At 40.4% G+C, this 22,384-nt stretch overlaps 1 protein-coding gene and 1 non-coding gene across 3 annotated transcripts in view; one reads left to right on the forward strand and one right to left on the reverse strand.

The window, feature by feature from the left end:
* The first annotated feature begins 678 nt into the window (after positions 1-678).
* DGKA (diacylglycerol kinase alpha) overlaps positions 679-22,384 on the forward strand; it is a 109,253-nt gene continuing 87,547 nt past the window's right edge. For both annotated transcript variants that reach the window (XM_075199546.1, XM_075199545.1), the window contains exon 1: positions 679-970. The gene's annotated coding sequence lies outside the window, so the exon portion shown is untranslated. The remainder of the gene's footprint in view (positions 971-22,384) is intronic.
* On the reverse strand, positions 10,285-10,357 carry LOC142141859 (small nucleolar RNA SNORD50). The gene has a single exon (XR_012688894.1). It is a non-coding gene; the product is annotated as a small nucleolar RNA SNORD50 (small nucleolar RNA).

The following is a 22,384-nucleotide window of genomic DNA, read 5'->3' on the forward strand; positions in this document are numbered from 1 at the left end:
TGGCAGGTCTGCATAGTGCATAGTAAAAATTGCAGGCACCCAAGTGAATAAACTACATGGCAACCAAATAAGAACTTGTAATTTATACGTGGTTTTATTTACATGGTAACCCCCATACTTAGATAAGAATTCAACTGTCCTCTAATGTGCAATACTCTTAAGTTAATATATTGGCTATTAATGTTTTTTTCATGCATTGTGGGGGTACTAGCTCCATTTTAGGCACAAACCTAACTGAAAACATAATATATTTCTATACTCAATAACAACAGTGCCACTATGCTGAGTCAGTGATGAGTGTGAATCCCATTTTTCTCCTCCCATATGTAAATATAGGTATTATTATTATAATAATGTAATTTCTGTCAAAGTGAAAACGTGTTGGTCGTACTTTAGCTGTGTATACGTTTTTGGTATAACACACTGATCTCTGCATGGCTGCCAGGGTGAAAACTAGCAGCCAACAAATAGCTTGCAAAAAATAGAAAAAAAAATATCTAGGAGGATTCCCCAGCCAACTGTCATCAGTCAGTGAGAGGAGTAATGCTGTGGTCATACTGCCTCTTCCTGGATAGTACAAAGATTAGACACGTACAGTAGGCAGGGAGTCCTCAGGCAACTCCACTAGTGTGTCACACCACATATGTGAGTGTGCTGGGGGAGAGGCCGAGCTCATAGAGGGTGTGAGCTGACTGGAGTTTCTCCAGCTCTCTGACTCAAACCTGTTTTAATCTCATCGCAGCCTCTCAGAAAAATGCAACCACTATTGTTATACTGTTAAAGTTTCACTTCCTGGCTCGACTTCATCTTTGCATTATTACTTTTATTCGCCGCCCACTTCTTTTACTCCGTTCTGGTCTTTTTATCTTTCTTTTGTTTTTTTTGCCACATCCTGTCTGAAAAGAAAAGAGATAGAAGAGAGAAGATAAGTTGTTGCAGAGTAGAGTCCCCCCTAAGTGCTTGGATCCAGGTAATTTGAGGTGTCTCTATCATTGCATGTTGTTGTGTTGTACAGTGTGTCTGTTTTGTAGCTGCAGATGACCATGGAAATGATGGAATTTAGCCTCAAACATTATTTTGCAATGCTGCGTTACTGACAGAGGGGCGTTGGTGACACCGCTCTGGCAGGGCAATTGTTAATCTAATCGTGCTTTCATTGCAGACATCTGGGTTAACAAGGCTGTTCATAAACACTGCGCAAGAATGGCTGTTTATATGAATGCATTATGCTGCAAGGAGGCATGCATGGTAGATGGTTTCTACTGCATCCTTTTTATGCCAGTATTTTTAAAGTTGTTTTTTTGTTTTTGTTTTTAAATAGGCAGCAGTACACTATATGATGATTATCCTGTGTGGAGCAGTTATACGAGTTTGAACAGAGTAGAATCCTGCATAAATAGTAAAGCTGCAGATTTGTGTACTTTATAGTAGAACTTGATAATCTGTGGCTCTAACTGCCATGGTCAAAGGTTGTAAAATTGTTCAGTGATGCATTGTCAATAATATATGCAAATGGTAAGTCTAACTAGAGTTGGCCTGCTCAAATGTTGTTTTATATTGGTGTGATTGCATTTTGACTATTATTGTTTATACTAGTGTAATATCACTTGGTAATCACATTGCATGGACAGGGTATGTTTTTAGTTGACAGATTTGACATGACATATTTATTATTGCATGGATTAATCTCCTGAAGCTTTCAGACTTCTTAAATCAATATACATTTAGTTGTTAAAGTGAGCCTATTACTAGTTCATCTGAAGTCAGTTTTATTGTTCTTTACTATGTAGTGTCTTGTGCAAAACAAAAACACACACACACATATATATATATATATATATATATATATATATATATATTTATTATAGCTTTTTTTTTCATGCTTTGCTTTCTATCGTGCTGGTTTTCTCTGCACAGCACGAGAGATGAGATTTATAGAGGAAGCTGGCGCAGGAGCAAGCATAATGAAGTCTGATGGCTCAATTCGGAAGGCCAGTTGGGCTGGCAGAATAGAGTGTTCACTACCCTGCCAACTTCCTTTATACTTTACAGGTCTCCTCCTGTGCAATTTGGACGAAACTAAGAGAGAGCATAGCCTACAAAGGGGCTGATGCCGAATGTGTAGTCCGCCAGTTTGCGTAGCATATATTGCGTGAAAATAGAATATGCGCTCATGCAGATTTGCGTTATACTGCCACTTATGCCTGCTTGCACCTGAATGGGTGGGACAGGGGCACTATAATGTGGACTGAGTACAGTAAAGGCGTGTTTGCTCCATTGCGAGCAGATGCAGTCCAGGAGATATATAAACATGCTTTTGTGTTTAAACAAAATATATATTTTTTTTTTTGTACATGAGGATTTTGTTTCTACTATGGTAGAGAGGTTTTTGCAGTTTTATTGATTCCTAAAAGCTAATGTGTTTGTTGCAAACAAAACAAATAGTTAAAACCATGGACACAAGGGGGTGTAAGTGATGTACGCCTGGCATGTATCTGAAAACCCATCTATTTATTAGAGCTTACCTTGATACCACCTATACTACCCACACAAAGCACACTCACAACTGTCCCAATCCCCACTCTGAGAGGTTGGGACAGTTTGCTGTCGGAATTTGCCCTGTGATCACATAGTGTCCTTGCTGCCCTTTACAGAGATACTGGTATTTTATCACTGCTCGAACCACATATCAGGCACATAACCTTGTTCTCAGACACTGTGTAAAGCAATACTGTCATGCTGCATTGCTTGTCCTCATAACATCCCTACAGAATGGCAAGGGTATCGCATCTGTAGGTGTGCAATTGGCTGATGTGGTCATGCAGTGAGGTTATACCCATCTTTGTGTTGTGTAATCCTTTTTCTTTTCGTAAAGATGCCAGTTAATGAAAATATGTATTTGCATAAGCACAATAATATAGGTGTTTGTATTTCTTGCAGGTATTATTTTGTTTCAGTCATTTTGTACAATGTTAAACTTGTGGCATAAAGAACTGTTTGTTTACGTACTACAGTACAGTGTGGACAGTTGTACATATGACTACAACATATATTTGACTGTTAAATTATGTTAAACATGAAGACATAAGAAGATAAAGTAGCTACAGTGCAAAATATGTTTTGAACCTATAGAAATCCCCTTGAATATGTGTTGGGGTTAATACATGGCTGGTGTCTCTGTTATATCGTAATAAAGCTGAGTGTTAGTATGTGATGATAACCTATTTAGTCAAACACCTTACGGTAAATGAATACAAGTGAAAGGTGTGAATGTGACAGTCTCTTGTATTCAGTTACCGTAAGGTGTTTGACTAAGTAGGTTATAGTAATCATCACATAGGAACACTCAGCTTTATTACAATATAGCAGAGACACCAGTCAGCTTAGTTCCAAGTGAGTGGGCGGAATCTCTTGATTTGGTTTGTGATTAGTCCTCACAAACACACCTTCCCCATGGGTTTAAATACAATGATAATATTCAAAAACAGTACAGCTCATATAGAAAAACATGTAAATTTAGAAATAAAATAAAAATATTTAGCAAATGCTCATTGATATGTTTCACAATGCATACCATCCAGTATTACACATTTCAACCCCTATGGAAACTGGTGCAAAGGCAAAAGGTAGTGTTTCACATAAGAACTAGTCAACTTATTAACTGTTATTTTCAGTGGTGTGGCTAGAACAGCATTGGACAACAGGCGGCCTGCTGAACCTTCACCTGCGGCCCCAAGCCAGCTGCTCCCAATCTTATCAGAACTGGGGCAGCCTACTTCCACATCCAGTGCAGGGAGGTCCGTCGGCATACCTGGAGGAGGGAATGTATTGTGCTCTCCCTACTTCCTCTATATGGCCCCTGGAGGGACGCACATGCGGCTCTCCACCTCTTTCACATTGTCTCTCACTGGCCTAGAGGCACTTAGGCCCCCTGTACCTGTCTGCATGCTATACTGATCATATAACAATCAACATATATACAGCAGCCATAAAGCTCCATTGCTTATTATAACTCCCATTATCTAACACCTAGCACAATCCTCCCTTTATATACAGTACTGCCCTTACCCAATATGTACAGCCCACCCCAGTTGTCACTGATATATTACACAGTCCTCCAGAAAACACAGTCCCAACTGTCCATTGCACAGTACAGCTCCCGATTAGCCCTCCAGTGGTACCCACCAATCCTCTCCTGCTGCTGCTGACTTCCATTCACCTAATGATGCCTCTGTCTATCCAGCTCCTATTGCTGCTGACACTGTTCATTCAAACTTATACCGCTTTCATACTGCCGCCCTGGCAATATCCCGGGTTTTTCAAGCCGGGTTTTTGCCGGGGCTCGTAGCGTCCCAGCTCAGAAACACCATTCATACTGCACCTCGGACCCGAGAATTTCCTGGGTTGACCTCATTTATACTGCACAAGTCTGTGCCCTGGCAATTTGTGGGAGTCATCACCAGAGCAGTTTTCATTGGCTGAAAAATCGTGATGTCATTGAAAGGTGACTGTTTTTTCCACGGGCTCCCACCGATGACATCATCCTCCAGAGACAGGCAGACAGCCAATAAGCTTGTTTTCTGTGCAACCCGGGTTGAAAAACCCGGGTTGCACCATTCATAGTGCAGGCAACCCGGGTCCGACCCGGGAATTACCCCTCGATAAATCCCGGGTTGAAGACCCGGGATTTTTGACTTGTACCATTCATACTGCACCAAGACCCGGGTCGTTTGAGCTCGCCCCGGCAAAAACCCGGGATTTTGGTGCAGTATGAATGGGGTATTACAGGTGATTGGACCCCTGTGGAGTCTTGCAAGCAGCCTCTCTCCACCAATGGGATATAGCAGTACAGGTTATTCCATTCCTGTAAATTGTTGATGTATTAATTTATAAAGAGTTATACGTACTAGGAGAGGGTCAGTGAGAATACATCGGTAGTTAAAGGGGATATCCACTTTTGGACAACCCCTACTTAATCCCACCGTTACCTGTAGCATAGTGCTGGCTCACTTCTTTTTCAAGCTCATTTTCCCTTAAACATTGCATACAAAATAAAAACTAAACATACTACAAGCTGTCCATAGCACTTCCATAGAGCTGCATGGAAGAACTTCCATAAAGATGTATTTAAGCGCTAGGGATGGACTGAAAGCTGGCTCTCCAATTCAGATAAGTCCTGTGCTGTGCACGAGCAGGGGCTCCAAAGTGGACTACCTGTTTAAGCCCCTAATGAAACAGTATGATTATAATAGGGAGAGACTCGCTGGAGAGCCTATAATCTTTTCTCACTTGTTTCCCTGGCACCATGATAGGTTGAAAGCGTGACTGGGAAAAGTTCCGTGTTCCATCCTCTGTAAAATATACAGCGAAAACTAATTACAATGCTATATGTATTTTGGGTGTATTGGCCCTTTAATAGCCAATGTGACCATGTTCATAATCCTGTTCCGATGTTAGATGTCCGTGTAAAGATTAAGTGCAATATAACTTCAAGGAAATAGCTACAAATGTCAATATTGGGTGGCGACGATTAACAAACATGAGCTAGATTCTATGATAAGTAAGCCCAATAGAATACAGCTCTCCTAGTCATGTGTCAGTCAGCCTGCTGGAGAAGAATACATACAAAGTGTCAGTCAAGTAGTGGTAAGATGTCCTAATATACAGAATGTTCCGCCCTTCACAGAGTAACTTATTGAAGCCTATACTTTTATTTCTATTGATTTTCACAACAGTCCAGGGCTGGCACAGTTCCTGGATCATGCATGATATACTTAATACTGAATGTTATGTTATACTTAAAATTAGCAATGTGTTACGGCTCATGCCCCAGGTATCAGCTCCTAGAACCGCTTCAGAGGTCTTCACCTATAGGAACCGCTTTTTCCGTAGAGCTAGATGCGCTCACAGGTACTCTGCCCCCAGGTTTGGTACTCTAGTAGTAGGAGCTGATACTGTGAGAACGTAGCGCTGGTGAATACACAGAGGTGGAGTGATGATTCCAGCAGAGGTTTTGAGGGTGTCAGCAAAACGATAATGCCAAGGTCCAGGCCGGGTCAAACAGGTCCCAGGCAATACGGCAGCATCAGAATCCAGGCAATAGATCAAGGGTCACAAGCAATCAATCAAAGTCAGTATCCAGGCAATAGGTTGGCAACAATAATCAGGATCCAAAAGATAATCAGGGAGCAAGGTTACAGCAGGGTAGTATGCAGAGTAGCAGGGACTATAACCGGCAGGGAGGGCTTGCCCCTTCCTGCCTTATATACTGATGTGGCCCAATAGAAAAATGTCCTAGCAGCAGGGGGAGTGAACAGCCCAGCTGGGCAATAAACTTAATTTACTTTACGCGCGCACCCGGCTGCCCTAGATGTCGGGACGCGGTGCTGTAGCCAGAGAGCGTCCCGACTGTTGAAAGATGAAATTTGATCGAAATCTAGAATTTCTTCTTAAAACATTTAAGGAACTTCTCCAATTCTGGCTACCTGAAGCTTTGCTGCCACTTACCACCTTTTAATCAGTTACAGTTGGCAGGAGAGTGCAGACAATCCAGAATTTGGAAAGTCTATCAAATTTGAAAGTATAACAGCATTAAAGCTGGTCCAATTTGGATTCAGATCCTATAGCTTCCACGACTGCCCAAGCATAGGCAAACCGAGGGGGGGTGGGGTTGATAGTGCCTGGAAACCCCCATCTGAAAGGAAAGTCCTCAGTGTCTCAATTGTTCTATGGTGGATGGATCAAACATCAATAAGTAGGCCATTGTCTGACATCTGGGGCAGACCTGGAATAACAGATGCCGAGGGAGAGGACTTATTTCACAACAAAATGAGCGTTCACAAGGCTAGTTCTAGATGAAGGAGAAGGGGCGTAGTTCACAGAGCCACAGTGTTTGTTACAGTCATACTGAATCTCCAAAAAGAAATGCCAAGAAAGGGCAAACTGCATATTTTATGAGATTGTTTAATTATTATTCCATTCCAGTTTATTATGTTGCTGTCTGTTAAAAACTTTTAGTCAGAGACTAAAACACTCAGATCTTGATTTAGAGTTGGGCAGAATTCCTGTTATACCGTCCACAGGTACAGTAGTAAAAGGACATGGAGTCTAGAGTTTTGTGCCCGCTGTGGTTTCCTACGCCTGCAGAGGCAGATCGGCGGTGTGAAAGAACGACTGATTAGCAGTAAGAGTGCACATGTAACTGTGAGAACTGAGAAACTTGGATATCAGTCTGGTTATTAAGGTTCTAAGCTTTCAAAAATGTTTTGAATGTCAGGTTATTGACACCAACATGACATTTCTTACTCACATCTTGCTTACATGTGGACCATAGGTAGAGAGAGACTGGAATCTGTTTCACACTGGTTCCTGAAGAAATTTCCCTCTAATGTTCTAAAACAGGGGTGTCCAACCTTTTAGCTTCCCCAGGCCACATTGGAAGACGACGAGTTGGTTTGGGCCGCACATAAGATACACTAACAATAACGATAGCTGATCATCCAAAAAACCATAGAAAAGATAGTTAACATATATATATATATATATATATATGAGAAAAAAAGTGATATATATATATCACTTTTTTTTCAAATCCCCCTATACTTACCTTTCAATCGCCCTGTTCAAAAAATCCTCTCTAGTTATTATACTATAATCAATTTTTGTATTGTTTCGATGCAATATCAATAAAGTGCATTTAAGCCAGGCATTGTATATCAGGGTGCCCTGACCAGGCCTGCGGTAGCCGACATATACATCACTGTGACCCCAAATTGTGACCTGTTTTGCTAATTACACCACTATGTTAGTTAAGGGATAACAACTTATAATGGGCCAAAGAGAATAATATATAATGCCCCATTAATATTACAAGTAGAAGTATGTAGCAGGGAGATAAGGTCCATGATGCTCCAGGACCAGGTGACTTTTATTCACTTGTCAGCATCCCTTGAAATAATAAAAAAAATCCCCCTTAACTTACCTTTTAATCGGCTTCTTCTCCTGTCCTCTTCTCTTCTCCGATTCTGTGCTGCTGATTGTTCTTCTCGCGCGGGTGTCTCCTCTGTGCTGTGCTCTGCAATGGATGTTGGGCGTGATGACATCACGCCCGACATTCACTGCGAGCACTGCACAGAGGAGGAGACAAGGGAGGGAGCCGAAGTACCAGCTGACGTGACCGCAAGGTAAGTATTTTCTTTTCTTTTTTTTTTTGCAGGATTTGTTTTTTCCATTAACAGCGCTGCCCCCTTGCCACAACCAAAACTCCTTCTGGGCCACATTTACAGGCGTGCTGGGCCGCGGGTTGGACAACCCTGTTCTAAAATATGTGATCGATTTTCAAATTTTAGATGAAAAAAATATTTATAAATTAAAACAAGGAGAACAGGTGCCCCCATGTTCACGTTTAAATGGCTACATTCCAAGGCATTGTTAAAGGTTTTCCATGCAAACGGTGAACTCGAGCTTTGAGCTCAAACGCTATAATTTTCACTTGTCGAAAATAGGAATAAAAATTGAAAACTACAATTCATTGGCAGTAAGGGCAGTAACCATTGAAGCTCCAACAGGCAACATTTTATATTTAATTTTAAAGTCTTTTGTTCTATCTGCAAACCTTTAGTAGTGTCACAGTGGTGCACGGAGGGGGGGTTTCTGGTTCTTCAGAAACCCCTCCCCTCCGCGAAGAACGGGGGCTAAACAGTGCCCCTACATAGCGGCACTTTACTGTACAGCAGCCGCAGCACTGTCAAAGAAGTGTCCGCCGCGGACGCTTCTTTGACAGCGCTGCGGCTGCTGTAGTATACTGTGCCGCCGAAATGGAGCTGCTGTGTACGCGTGGCTGCATGCGCAGCAGCTCTCTATATTTTTAAACCCCCCTCTTAAAAATCCTGCGTGCGCCCCTGTGTCAGATTAACCCAAATCAAGAAGGCCCAAAAAAAACAATTGAACTAAGAACAAATTTGATGCTCTCAAACTCTCCAAATGCAATTGAATTTAGAACCAGTTCAAACATCTCTTAAGTGTAGACATACCCTAGCAACTGTTTTCTGTCACCTCCTATTGTACCTCTGGCTAATTAAACTACAGCAATTACTGTACAGAACAATAAAGACTCTTTTATTAACCACAGAAGTGAAAATATTATTTTTTTATGTCGCGTCTACTTTGCGCAGGTATAATTTTACGCGTAGCGCATGGTTTTCTTGTACCAAGATGGCATCATCTGTGGTGATGCAACAGTTTGCAGGGGCAAATAGGAAGGCTAAGTTGACAGGACCAGAGATTGTTCCTTGTTAACTATGAATTAGGTGCACAAGTTTCATGGGTATTCCCTGCTTTGTAGGATATCACACTGATTTTATTCTTCCCCCACCAGAGGATTTCTTGAATTTTTCGTTACCTTTGAGGCCCCAGAAATCCATTCTTATCCCTATACTTGTAATGAAATTCACTTTGCACCTTTCATTTGCACTTCTGCGTGAAACGTGTTTCTAAGTGCACTTTGACTGTCATAATAAAAGTATTCAAACACGCAAAAGTGAGACATCTATTAAAACTCCCAATGATCCTTCACTCTTTTAGGAGAAAAACAGAAAACTTTAAATTAATGATAACATTTTAAATAAGTGATTGTTGGTCCTAAAGTGGCTGTAGGTTGGACTTTATGGAAGTTGTTACTATTTTCTAGGGGTGTGCATCGGCCACTTTTCGAGTTTTGGGTTCTGATTAGCTTGAGGTTTTGGGTTCTGATTTGTTTTGCCAAAACACCCCACAAAAGGTTTTGGTTCTGATTTTGGGTTTTGGGTTCTGATTTTTTTTTAAAAAAAGCATAAAAAGTGCTAAAATCCATATTTTTGTTTTTTTTCACTCCTACACTATTATTAACCTCAATAACATTAATTTCCACTCATTTCTATTCTGAACACCTCACAATATTGTTTTTAGGCCAAAAGGTTGCACCGAGGTAGCTGGATGACTAAGCTAAGCGACACAAGTGGGAGGCACAAACACGTGGCCCAACACGTGGCAGGATCAGTGGACTTAAACAGCAGTACCACTGGACTTATACGGCAGGATCAGTGCCTTGCTTGCAGTCTCCTAGGTAACGCAAATAATCTGTACAAATATGCACACAGGGGCATGGCCAGTAAAATATGGAACACATACTTTATGGATAAACAATGTCACTACACTTCATGCCGAGAAGCTAACCAAATAGTTTTCTCCATACAAGATACTCCCAACTATTCACTGAAATACCTAGCTTTTATCACCACGTAAATGAACTTAGCAGTCAGATCCATAATAAAGTGTGTCATCACATAAGTCAGGTTCGGAAATAGACTCATCACAGTTCAGGTAAATTTAAGTTTGACCACCTTTATGTTCATCAATATAAAAGATTTGAAAAGGTGTTTTTTTCTGCATCCTACTGAAAATCAAGCTACAGAGTATCTGTTTATAGAAGCTTCAAATCCTAGATTACAGCCCAGTGCAAGTCTCCTAGGACCCCATTTACCTCATGAATGCAGTATACGCTAAAACTGAGATTGTCTGGCTCAAAAAGGGTCAAAACCACAAATATGTTGTCAAGAAGTTGCACTGTAATGTGCAGCACACGCGAACACCCACCAGCTCCATCCACTCACAATACACCCACCAGCTCCATCCAATCATTTATAATTATATTATACCGTATTTATCAGCGTATAACACGCACTTTTTTCCCCCTGAAAATAGGGGGCAAATGATGTATGCGTGTTATATGCCGATATAATGTTAAGAAGCCATGTTTTTATAGCGTGTGGAGTGTGAGGCAATCAGTAGGCAACGGCAAGCCGCGCCTTCCTCACGTCTAATTCTCGCGGCAATCGGAGCGTAACCACGGCAACGCTCTGCACTGCGAGAGTTCGCTGTCTGAGGTAGGAGAACTTGTACCCGTCAGGTACAAGTAAAGTAGTGAAGTAAAGTGGGGTTTTGTGTACGGCGCAACAACGAACTAACAATTAAACAGATAAAATACGGTATATAGTCATTTTAAAATAATTATATAAAGTGCTAACATGCTAATTCCCATATGTGAAAAACTGGTGATACAATAGTGCCAGCATGCTGGATCCAATATGTGCAAGTAATAAATATTACTGTATGTGCTGAAAATATTCTAAAATTATTTCTATAATATATATATATTTAACAAAGTGCTAGTGTATTACATAGATGTTGTGCAGCAGTGTGCACAGATTTAAAGGAGACCAGAATGGCAAAATAAATCTTCCTGAAATTTCCCTCTTAAAATGAAGATGCGTGTTATACGCCTGTGCGTGTTATACGCCGATAAATACGGTAATTATAGCTGGAGAGGTTCCTCAGGACTCAGAGTTCTGTCTTTTAAATGGAACAAAGGTCACTATTTCTAAATAAAAGAAGCTGTCTTATTGTCTCTTATTATAGGATTATAGGTACATTGGGGTTTTATAGTACATTCTCTAATAAGTGTCCCGTCATCTGCAATACTTCATTAATTGCTTTTTATTGCAATAAACTTGATATGCAATGTACTGCATCTGTATATAAGTTATTAAAATGTATCACTTGTGTTGGATTTTTATACAGCTATTTTCTGATAAAGAGTTCAGCTTTGACTTAATTGCCCCCCCAACCCCCAACCCCCAACCCCCTCCTTCATTTTGGAATGCCTCTGCTATTAAAACTAAAATCCTTGTCCAGTGCAGGGTCAGTATGTCTTTGGGGACACACCGTCCATCCTGTGAAAACTGGATTTGTTTTAATCAACATTTTGCATGGGTGGCAATAAAGCAGATTTTTCTTCTGCCAACTTTTGCAGCTCTTAATAACAGCAACATGATTTATGGCGTTACAATTACAACACTGCTTACAAATTGCATCCAATATATGTATCACAGAGGTGCCAGGGAGCACCAGATAAATACATAAAAATTACAAATGGAGGGTATCAAAGTAAAATAAAACCATGCACAGTAGAATAATTTGCTTCTCGCTAGACTGACAGAAACAAATTAGCACACACAAGATCTGGATCTGCATTTCTGGATTTGCACAGCAAAATCATAAAAAGACAATATAATGCAAACCTAATCATTGAAGGGGCTTTTAGACATTTTAATACATGTCCCTAGTATTATTTTAATATACCAGGTTTCTTAATAGAACCCACCATAGATCATGTCTATCAGTTACAGGTCCAAATAAAATGAAAATGTATAAATTCAAATTTATAGCTGGTTATCGCACACAACCATCATCACCCACATTCTATAGTAGTATATGATTTCCTCCCCCTGCCGAAACGTCATTCCTGCGCCATTACATCTACATAGTGATTTCTCGGACATCAGGAAGCCTCGTTTTCAGTTCTTTTGGCAGCCGGAAATACCCGAACAGTGCTCGGATCCCGTCGGATCCGCACTGTTCGGGTGGGCTCGGATTAGTGCAATCCGAGCCCGCTCATCTCTACTATTTTCACATGTTTTCTGGAAAATTGGCCAACCTGCAAATATGCACAGATTGATATTACTGGGGTGTCTTTAAAGACCTGGATACTGGCATGCATGGGGAAAAGTATACTCACTCATGCACATGAAGTATTGCAGGTCTGCAGAAGATGCAATTTGTAAATGACTTTTAAGCTAGGTACACACTACACAGTTTTCATCTAATAATCAGCTCAATCAGCCGACATACGACCGCTCGTTCAAAAGTCGGGTCAGTGTGTGCAGTGACACGATGGTTGAAAGTCTGCCCAAATGGACGATTGTTGCCTCATTTGGTTGGTCGTACCATTTAATATTTTCGTTCCAAACTCGTTTCCGCTGTGTAGTGTGTATAAACTTCCGACCGATCCACAACAGTGAGTATGAAATTACAGTCATTGCTCACGACAACATGGCTGTAAACAGTCGCTAAAGGGACATTCGCTCTTCCTTTTATCGTGCTAAACAAGGCTAGTGTGTATGCAGTCCATGGACCGAGCGATTGGACCATCGATCGCATGTAAAATCGATCGGCATAAAAAGTTGGTGGAAAATTCTGTAGTGTGTACCTAGCTTTACAGAATGCAAATACTAAAATCATCTCATAGCAGCAAAAAGAACCAAAAATGAAAGATTTTGTGGTGCTCCCTATGGTGTGGTAGGGACATTAGGGGATTATGGTTATATGATTATGCTATGATTATTAGTATAAAAGTACACAGGGCATCAAACAATGGCATAAGCTGTTATATGCACACTTCTTGACATTAATGGTCATTTAGAAACATGTAAGTAGTTGAAATTGTAATGTAAATGGCATTTTGTGACGTCACATGCCTATTATGCAAATACAGCTGCTTTTTACAAGAAAGCACAGTTATATGCTGACTAGGATTGCAGTATCTGTGGAATTGTGCAAACCAAGGATATCCACTAATAGTGTTTTAGACAGTGTTTCTCTAAATATTATGTCTGTTTGTTATGAGATGTACGTTTTGCCTAGCAACAAACTGGGACTAGAGTGGAGGACTTCAATTGCTGAGGTTGGCAAGCAGCAAGTATATCCTTTATGTCTATGGAAGGAATGAAGAAGTGGAACATATAACAAAACAAATACCTAGTCTTCTTAGTGCTGTTATACAGATTTCTATACTATCCAGACATTACACAAAAATTAGGCAAATGTCATCCCAGCATGCTTAAATGTAATAATCACTGTAGGAATTGGGATCTCACACTATTAACTCTCTGCACCTGCAATCCTATTTATTTATACAGTTGTTATTCTTACTTTTTTATTCTGTATGTTTTATGAGAGAAAGGAAAGCTGTCACAGGCCTGTGCTGCCCATACATGCGAAGCAGGGCATCTTCTGATGCCAGGAGCTGGGCGTTTAGGGCACACTATTATTGTTATTGTCATTTGTTTGTGAGGCTCTGCAGCGCTGCACAGTGAGAAAACCAAAGCGCACATAAGGTAGACCAGTTGGGCATAGGCATGCTCGTGAGAGCTTACAGTCTAGCGGATTGCTAGTCTATATCTAGTTTTACACCCAAATGCAGAAACTAGTTTTCATTATGCATGATACAGTTTAAGGGGCCTAGGGCCTGATTCATTAAGGATCTTAAATTAAGAAGTTTCTTATTTAAGTCTCCTGGACAAAACCATGTTACAATGCAAGGGGTGCAAATTTTTCTGGGTTTTTTCTGTGCTGCATGAAAAAACAGTCAGTATTTAACTTATGTGCAAAACAGAAAACTAATTTGCACCCCTTCCATTGTAACATGGTTTTGTCCAGGAGACTTAAATAAGAAACTTCTTAATTTAAGATCCTTAATGAATCAGGCCCCTATTTATCAAAGTTTTCCCCCCTGTTAAATCCCCGAAAACAACAATTTTCAGGGATTAACTGCTAAATAGCTATGTATCATTGCTACAGATATCTCAGATATCTGCTGCTTTGCATCTCTTATGGTTTTTCTGAGCACTCCCCATAACAGTGTATAGGGAGTGCTCAGTAACGCTATGTACCAATGACCGAAATCAAGCTGGCGTACATTAACATAACTGAAAACTTTCACTGAAAACAGCTGCACAGCGCATGTGTGGAGGGATCATGTGATCCCTCCCTGTCACATCACATGACTCCCCTTCCAGTCCAGGATCTCTGTGTGCATCATCATCATCATCATCACCATTTATTTATATAGCGCCACTGATTCCGCAGCGCTGTACAGAGAACTCATTCACATCAGTCCCTGCCCCATTGGAGCTTACAGTCTAAATTCCCTAACACACACAGACAGAGACAGACACACAGACTAGGGTCAATTTTGATAGCTGCCAATTAACCTACCAGTATGTTTTTTTGGAGTGTGGGAGGAAACCGGAGCACCCAGGGGAAACCCACGCAAACACAGGGAGAACATACAAACTCCACACAGATAAGGCCATGGTTGGGAATTGAACTCATTACTCCAGTGCTGTGAGGCAGAAGTGCTAACCACTTAGCCACCGTGCATGCCCAAGACTTTCGGTCGGCACATGCGCACTAACATAAAATCGAGGAGTACATCAACGCAGCTTTCTTCGGCTAAGAAGAGGCTGCGATAAGGAGGAGAGTCACTTCTCAGGGACAGCAGGTTATCGGCACTGCTGTCCCTGAGCTTTTTCTTGATAAATAGGCGGAAACTTTCAATCCTTATCAAGGAGATAAGGATTAAAAAGTTTCAATACAAAAAAAAACCCGATAATAAATAGGCCCCTAAATGAGATTTAAGGGGTGAAGAAGGGACATGAGTCTGCAGAGCATTTTTCTTGTCACAAATGGGCTTGTATTTGCACTTCCTCTGAGGTTTATTTCACTCACATCCAATTCTGCAGCCGCTTTGAAATAGTGATTAAAAATGTTGACCACTTTAGGTGATAAAGGGGCTTTAAGATTGGAATATAAGTATACTATGTAGTAATGAAAACATTGGTTTGATTGTTAAAGGTCATTGTTCATATAAATGTATCATGTTTAACCTAAAATGTAGCTCTCGTGGGAAAGCCAAGCTGGAAAAATGGATTCCTGAGAAATGATCCATTGTGCTAATAATAGGTCGGTGTAAGAGGGATTAATGTTTCTATTGCCCGCTCTGTTGCAACATCTATTTGTGGCATTTCTACGGAGAGGGAGAGTTTTATATAGTAATATGCATGCATGTATTCATCCAGAGTCTTCCAGCAAAACAATTATTTGTTTAAAAAGTTAATAGGAGCTGTGACTGGCTGCCAGGTATTATTCACATTAAATGGAGCCACATTAAATTAAAAACACTAATGCAATATCCGGAGATGACTCTTTTACTAAGATGAATTGAATCAGTCTAGGTCGCTGATATCAGGTTTAATATTAACTACTCTACTCTATATAGGTCTAATATAACTACTCTACTCTATATAGGTCTAATATAACTACTCTACTCTATATAGGTCTAATATAACTACTCTACTCTATATAGGTCTAATATAACTACTCTACTCTATATAGGTCTAATATAACTACTCTACTCTATATAGGTCTAATATAACTACTCTACTCTATATAGGTCTAATATAACTACTCTACTCTATATAGGTCTAATATAACTACTCTACTCTATATAGGTCTAATATAACTACTCTTTTTTTTTCTCTATCTCTTCTTTTTAGCATGTGGTGGAAGAGGGGAGGGGGTAAAGTATTTATAATGAGTTTGTGGTAAATGGGGTTTCTGTCATTCCACTGTGGATTCTCCCACGGAGCTGAAGTCTGGCATGTGAGCTGACACTTCCTTACTGCAGAGTATTTAGTGCATTGCAGCAGGAAGTGGGTAGAATGCTCAGCTATTCCTTGCTCCGTTCTCCCTGGACTTATAGTGCCATATTTTCTGTGCCAGCCATCTACAGGTATCACCACAAAACCATTAAACATGATACTGAGGGAAAGCTGCTTATTTTTTTCCTTTAGCAGATTAAATACTTGTACCTGAGTTAGGAGTAGTGTTGCAGGTAGATGAGCACTGTAATACTAGATGACTTGGTGATACATTATTAACTTAGATATAAAACAAAAATAAGTTTGATGCTAAAGATCAGATACTGACCACAAACACTACGATATATATTCCATTGAATAAAAACTACAGGAAATTCATCCCAATTATCTTGACATCCAAATGATATAGAGTAACAAAAGCATTAGGGGCATATTCAGTTAAGAAGGCAGATCGCGGTTACGTGCGACTACACACTTCCCATTTTGCAGCATTGCGAGTTTTCCCTTCACACCCCATAGGGTTGTGAAGGGAAATCCACGATGCTGCGGTACCATATTGACACTCTATGTGGGCAGCCGCGCGTAACCTCGATCTCCCTTCTTAATTGAGTATGCCCCTTAGTGTTTAATCTTGATAGTAGACTATAGTTCAGAAAAGGGGAGCAGCTACCATGGTAGCAGAGAGTGCAGCTGCTACATGGCCCGCAGCTTGGGTTGGAGTGTCACCTACCCTGTCAAAGTCCATACTGCAGTAGTAGTGCTGCAGGTCATTTCTGCCAGCTCTCTGAAGCTCCCTTTTGTGACCAGGCCGTGGCTGCTATCATTGTAACTAAAAGGAAGCCTGTGGCTCTCAATGTAGGCTGCTTGTTATTGGTTATTATAACGGCATTAACATACTGATTAGTAGAGGGAGCTTCAGTAAGACTGGGGAGGTGGGCAATTGACTGCTTCATATAGATGTGGCACTTGCAAAATGTTGCTATGGGCAGACCTACAGAATAAGTGTGTTATTTGATAATAGTAAGACACAAAGAAGTGAATTTTTATATTGGCAGAAATACAGAATGAATGTTGTATTTTTTTTACCATATTTAGAAATGATGTTCTTTGAAAGATCAGCCCGTGAGCAGTATAGTCAGTACAGTAATTTTCCCAGCATTTAACAGTGTTGTAGCCTCAGCATTAATCGTGTTTATGAGATTGTTGGCTCAGCACATATTGCCCATTCACATCAGGGAATGGCATTTGGCCCAACTTCCATATATGGAGAAGACACCTTGAGTAATAGTGATTTGCTGTTCAATTCATGTCTAAAAAGTGTAAAAGCAATCACTGTATACTTTAAAATGATATCACAAAGTGCTCCATGGACACTTAGCTGTCCAACCCCTGCTACTTGGGGGTCCTCATTATAGACCCTTTGTTGGTGATGACAACACATCAGTACCTCCAGCACTACTAGTTTTCATCAGCACACTGTCTGCGCTGAAAGCTTGGTAAGGAGATCACTTTACCAGCGAAAACTGTCCATGATAAATATGGCTCCTGATTGGACGGGAGCCATGCTCAATGTAATCTGGTGCCAGCAGTGTTTAACACACAACAACAGATTTTCTGTTTGAACAGTTACTTTGAATTGAGGCTGCCACCACTTTTATGTCTTTCCTGTCCCTGCTGTCATCACTTCCAGTCCTGTGGATGTATTACAGTGTGTTCCCTAATTAACAGCAACCCCTTACTTCTGGTTTTACCACTGCATATTTCAATTTGTGATACTTGGAATAGCAGAGATGTCTTCCTACTCGCTTATGAAGAGGACGGCCGAATACCTGGAACGATAGGTGGCACAGTTTATGTCAGTTTAAGTTGTTTTATGTATAACTAACAAATACAATTATTCAATTAATTATGTAGTCATGAAAGCTTAATAAAAACAAAGAAAAATAAATTACAATAAAGAGCAGGGCAAGTTAAGACCCAAAAATGTTTTGTGGGCTCTGGACTGTCCAGTTCTTTCCCTTGTTGACAAAAGCAGTAGCACCATCCAAGTCTGTTTAACAGTTTTAGGAAGCTTCCTACCAGGAGAACAATGCAACGCTCCAATATCCAGGGGCGCACAGAGGATTTTTACCAAAAAACCTCCAAAAAAACGAGAGAGCTGCCGGCAGCACTGTACTATACAGCAGCCGCGGCGCTGTCAAAGAAGCGTTCGTGGCTGTGCTGTATGCAGCCACTTGAAGGACCAACACCCCTTGGCTATCAGCTACTGACCTCCACACAGGCTTAACAAACCATAGTATAGAAAAAGCAATCAATATATGGGTAGGAACAGGTGCCAGCTTGTTTGAAAGACATGGGATGAATGCAAATGGAAAGAAGAAACACAAAATCCCCCAGCACTCAGCTGCTATCTCCAAAAAAAACAACCCAAAAACTAATTAAAATAGCTTCTATAGTAGCAATGACATGTAAAAAATCTAAGTTGCCACATTTGCCATTGGCTGCTACTTCCTGCCAGTACTTTCAGTGCTTCTCATTGTTCTGGAGGGGAGCACTGATATACAGCAGTGGAGAAGCGGAGCCCTGCCCAACAGAACAATTAGCATACTAGCCAGGCTTTTATGGTTATCTAATGACTAAATAACATGGGTAGTTCATCATTGAGCAAAGAATGAGAAAGACTCGGCAACAACCTATCTCTTCCATCTTTTATACCAGAGCCAAAGGCATTAGGCATGGAGTACTTAAGGGGAATAATTGAAAAAGATTAAGTAACAGTAAATAATTAAAATGGTGAAAAGTGCACTACACATTACATAAGTGATTAGTGGGATGTTGAATTATGAAGCTACTGTGTTGTAGGTTTTTCTATAAACAATATATATGTATAATCTAAAAAGAACAATATGAAAGGAAAGTAGGTTTGAAATCTGACAAGATTTTGCTCCAGTAGATGGAAAGTCAGAAGTTACTTGTTTCCACATTTTTTCATTCATTTTTAATTCTCATTTATCTTAAAGAACAAAAGCCCCCACATGGTAATACCACATTACTAGAATGCTGAGTGGAAGGATGAGGCTGACTTTTTAGGGTATGATTTGCTACATGAAATGATCAACTAACAGCGTAAATATATTTAAAGCACTCTATAAATATTACTTTGAATTTGTAATTTTTGTCAAGTTCTCTGCGTTGGTTACCTAGATGTCATGTTTAGTGATATTCTGAAGAACAGCTTAGATTAGGCTTGGGCAACTTTTGGCTCACTACCGCTATGGAACTACAAGTCCTTAGATTCTGGCATGCCATGCTCGGACTTCCCTGTCCAGTAGAATGACAGGCTACCACCTCTAGCTTAGATTTTCTAACATGAAATTTCTAGATTCACTTACTTGCTTATCCTGAGGTGGGTAACAGTTTACCTGAGGGAGACAAAACTTAGTAATGTGAGGCTTCGGGAAAACATGGAGGAAGATGCCAGTGTCAAACAGCCAATGTATACCAGTGTAAAAACCCATGCATTTACACAGGTACACTTGCATACGTTCATATTAAAATAAAAAACAACCTTTCCCTTTGCTGTTGTGAATGAAACCTACATAAAAATAGTCACCATTCCCCATAACGAGAGGATTAATGCACATGATCATGTTTGAAAGTTGAAAATGGAAAGTAGGTGCAAAACGTGTTTTGTTTGTGACACACATGGAAAATGTGCATAAATGTAGCTGTGTCTGTTTTTAAAAAAATGTTTTATAGTACGACAAGTTGAATAGAAATATTTCACATTTTTTCCACACCTTAATTTGTTTGTGGGTCAAAAAAATAGTGCAGCGCAGTATTTTGTATGTGCTGCTGTGCTCTTTTTTTGCACAGTGAAGAAATTAGTTAATTTTCCTCACTCTAGTAACTCATGCATTTTTATACCTGCTTCTTTAGAGGACTCGCACAAAGCCATAGTCCTATTCTCCACAATACTCCTACTGAATATAGCATGGAAGATGGGAGGGTTCAGTTTCTTCAGAGGGGCTTCTTACTGAATCACAGCTATGATTGTAAGGGCCGGATTTCTCACAAATGGAGAGTACAATAAAACATATTTAATATTTTGGGTTTTTTTTTCAATCCTGCAAAAAACAGGTTAAAAATATTCTTCAGAGTGTTACGTGTGCTGGCAGAGAAAATGCTACCTGAAAACTATGATCTTAGCATTTTATCAGTAGATGTTTGATCACTCGTGTGACAGGTACAGGAGAAATAACCTAGACTTCTATTAAGCATTTTTTTTTGCTTGAGCAATTGTCCTGCTGGATCTAAACGCTGTGTGTGTTTGTTAACAGTTGCTGGGGCAAAGAAATCTCCTCCATCTAGGTAAAACTGATGAATTCCAATAGATCAGGATTGGTTAAAAAAAAGAACAAGAAAAGAAAAGAAGCTCTGGAGAGAAAGTACCACAAGAAAAGTTGTCATATCGCGCACCTTCCTAATAGTCATGGACTTTTATACCTGCTCAGAACTGGTGCAGTACACACTGTAACTATACCATGTATTTAGTTGTATATTATCCCTTCAGATATCTCTTCTATTTGAAGTTACATGTAAGCAAAGGGGTATTTTACAGGATTTCAAGAGGGGTTTTCAAACGGTTTACATGGAGAAGCCTATTTAATAACTATTGTGATGGTAATTGTATCGTCACAATACCTGTTCTGTTATTGCCATCTCAGGAATCAACAGGTTATGTAAATGTAATTTGAAAAAAAAATATTTTTTGAATAAAGCATTTTTAATGAATGAAGGTTTTAAAATATATCGTTTTTTTAAAATAAATCGGGTCTATTGTATTTATTAGGTTATTTTTTCCACATTATTGTAACTTAAAGCCCTACATAGTTAGCATAGTTTACAGGTGTAACATTACTACGTATCGCTGAGCTATGGACCCAGATGATAAATAGGCCCCATTGTCTGTAATGTAGTTTACAGCATACTAAGAGCCACTCGCCTCTCTTGCTGTCACACATGTTGTAGGGGTGTACGGAGTCCCATCTCTGCTGAGTCACGTAATGGAGATGAAATCATGTGTACTCCCCTTTTCTCATTGAACGCAGCCGCAGACAGCTTAAGCACACCGCGCAATTGCTGAATTCAGAATGTTTTGATTTGAGTGCGAGGGGGTCGGGCAACATGAAAATACCCCTAAGTGCACACCTGACGCACAGGTCTTATGAGAGGGCAAAAAGAGACAGTCATACACACAAAGGGGAGGAAAATAAAGGGACAGGCACCTACAATGTAGAGATAGAGACAAATAATCATAATGGGGGGGGGGGGCAGAGAAAGACTGAGATGGACACTAACACACAACGGGGTGAGAGCTATGCAGACATAAGGGGCACACATGGGAATACAGAGGGGATGGAGAGGGCAACATGTGCAAAATTGGAGAGAGACAACACAGAGATAGAGGATGCTCAAAGACACACACTGTGGGGGGAGGGGGAGCATGAGACATTGATACACAATGGACACAAACATGGGGAAGACAGGAATCAGGAGTGGGCTGATGAAAAATTGAAAGTGAAGACAGCTGCTCCTCTGAGCAGAGGATCTGCTTACTAGCACACATTGACCATAGTATGGAGGATGGGAGATCACCTTCCCTTTTCACATTATATCCTCCTACCGTTCTCTAACCCCCCCCCCCCCCTCATTTAGTTTATCCCCCTCTCTGTTCCTTTGTCTCTTTGCTTCACTGTCTTCCATTTTAATCTTGTTGTTTTCAGTAGTGCAGTGGGGCAACCACAATATGCTTCCTCTGTTCCTGCAGGGCTGTCTGTAGGGGCCACATACTGCAGTAATAGGCTGCACGCAGGGGTGTAAGAACTGGGAGGGCAGAGGGGGCAGTCGCCCCCCATGATTTCTGTTGTGTGGGCAAAGACTGTGTTCCCCCCCCCCAACCTCTACACAAATGCCTTCAATTATAGACTGTTTTAGTATAACTACCAAATGCTCTTTAATATAGATTGCCTTAGTATACATTTAATATGGATTTATTGATTTGTTTA

This window comes from Mixophyes fleayi, chromosome 2 (assembly GCF_038048845.1).
Source record: "Mixophyes fleayi isolate aMixFle1 chromosome 2, aMixFle1.hap1, whole genome shotgun sequence".
Classification (NCBI taxonomy): Eukaryota; Metazoa; Chordata; class Amphibia; order Anura; family Limnodynastidae; genus Mixophyes; species Mixophyes fleayi.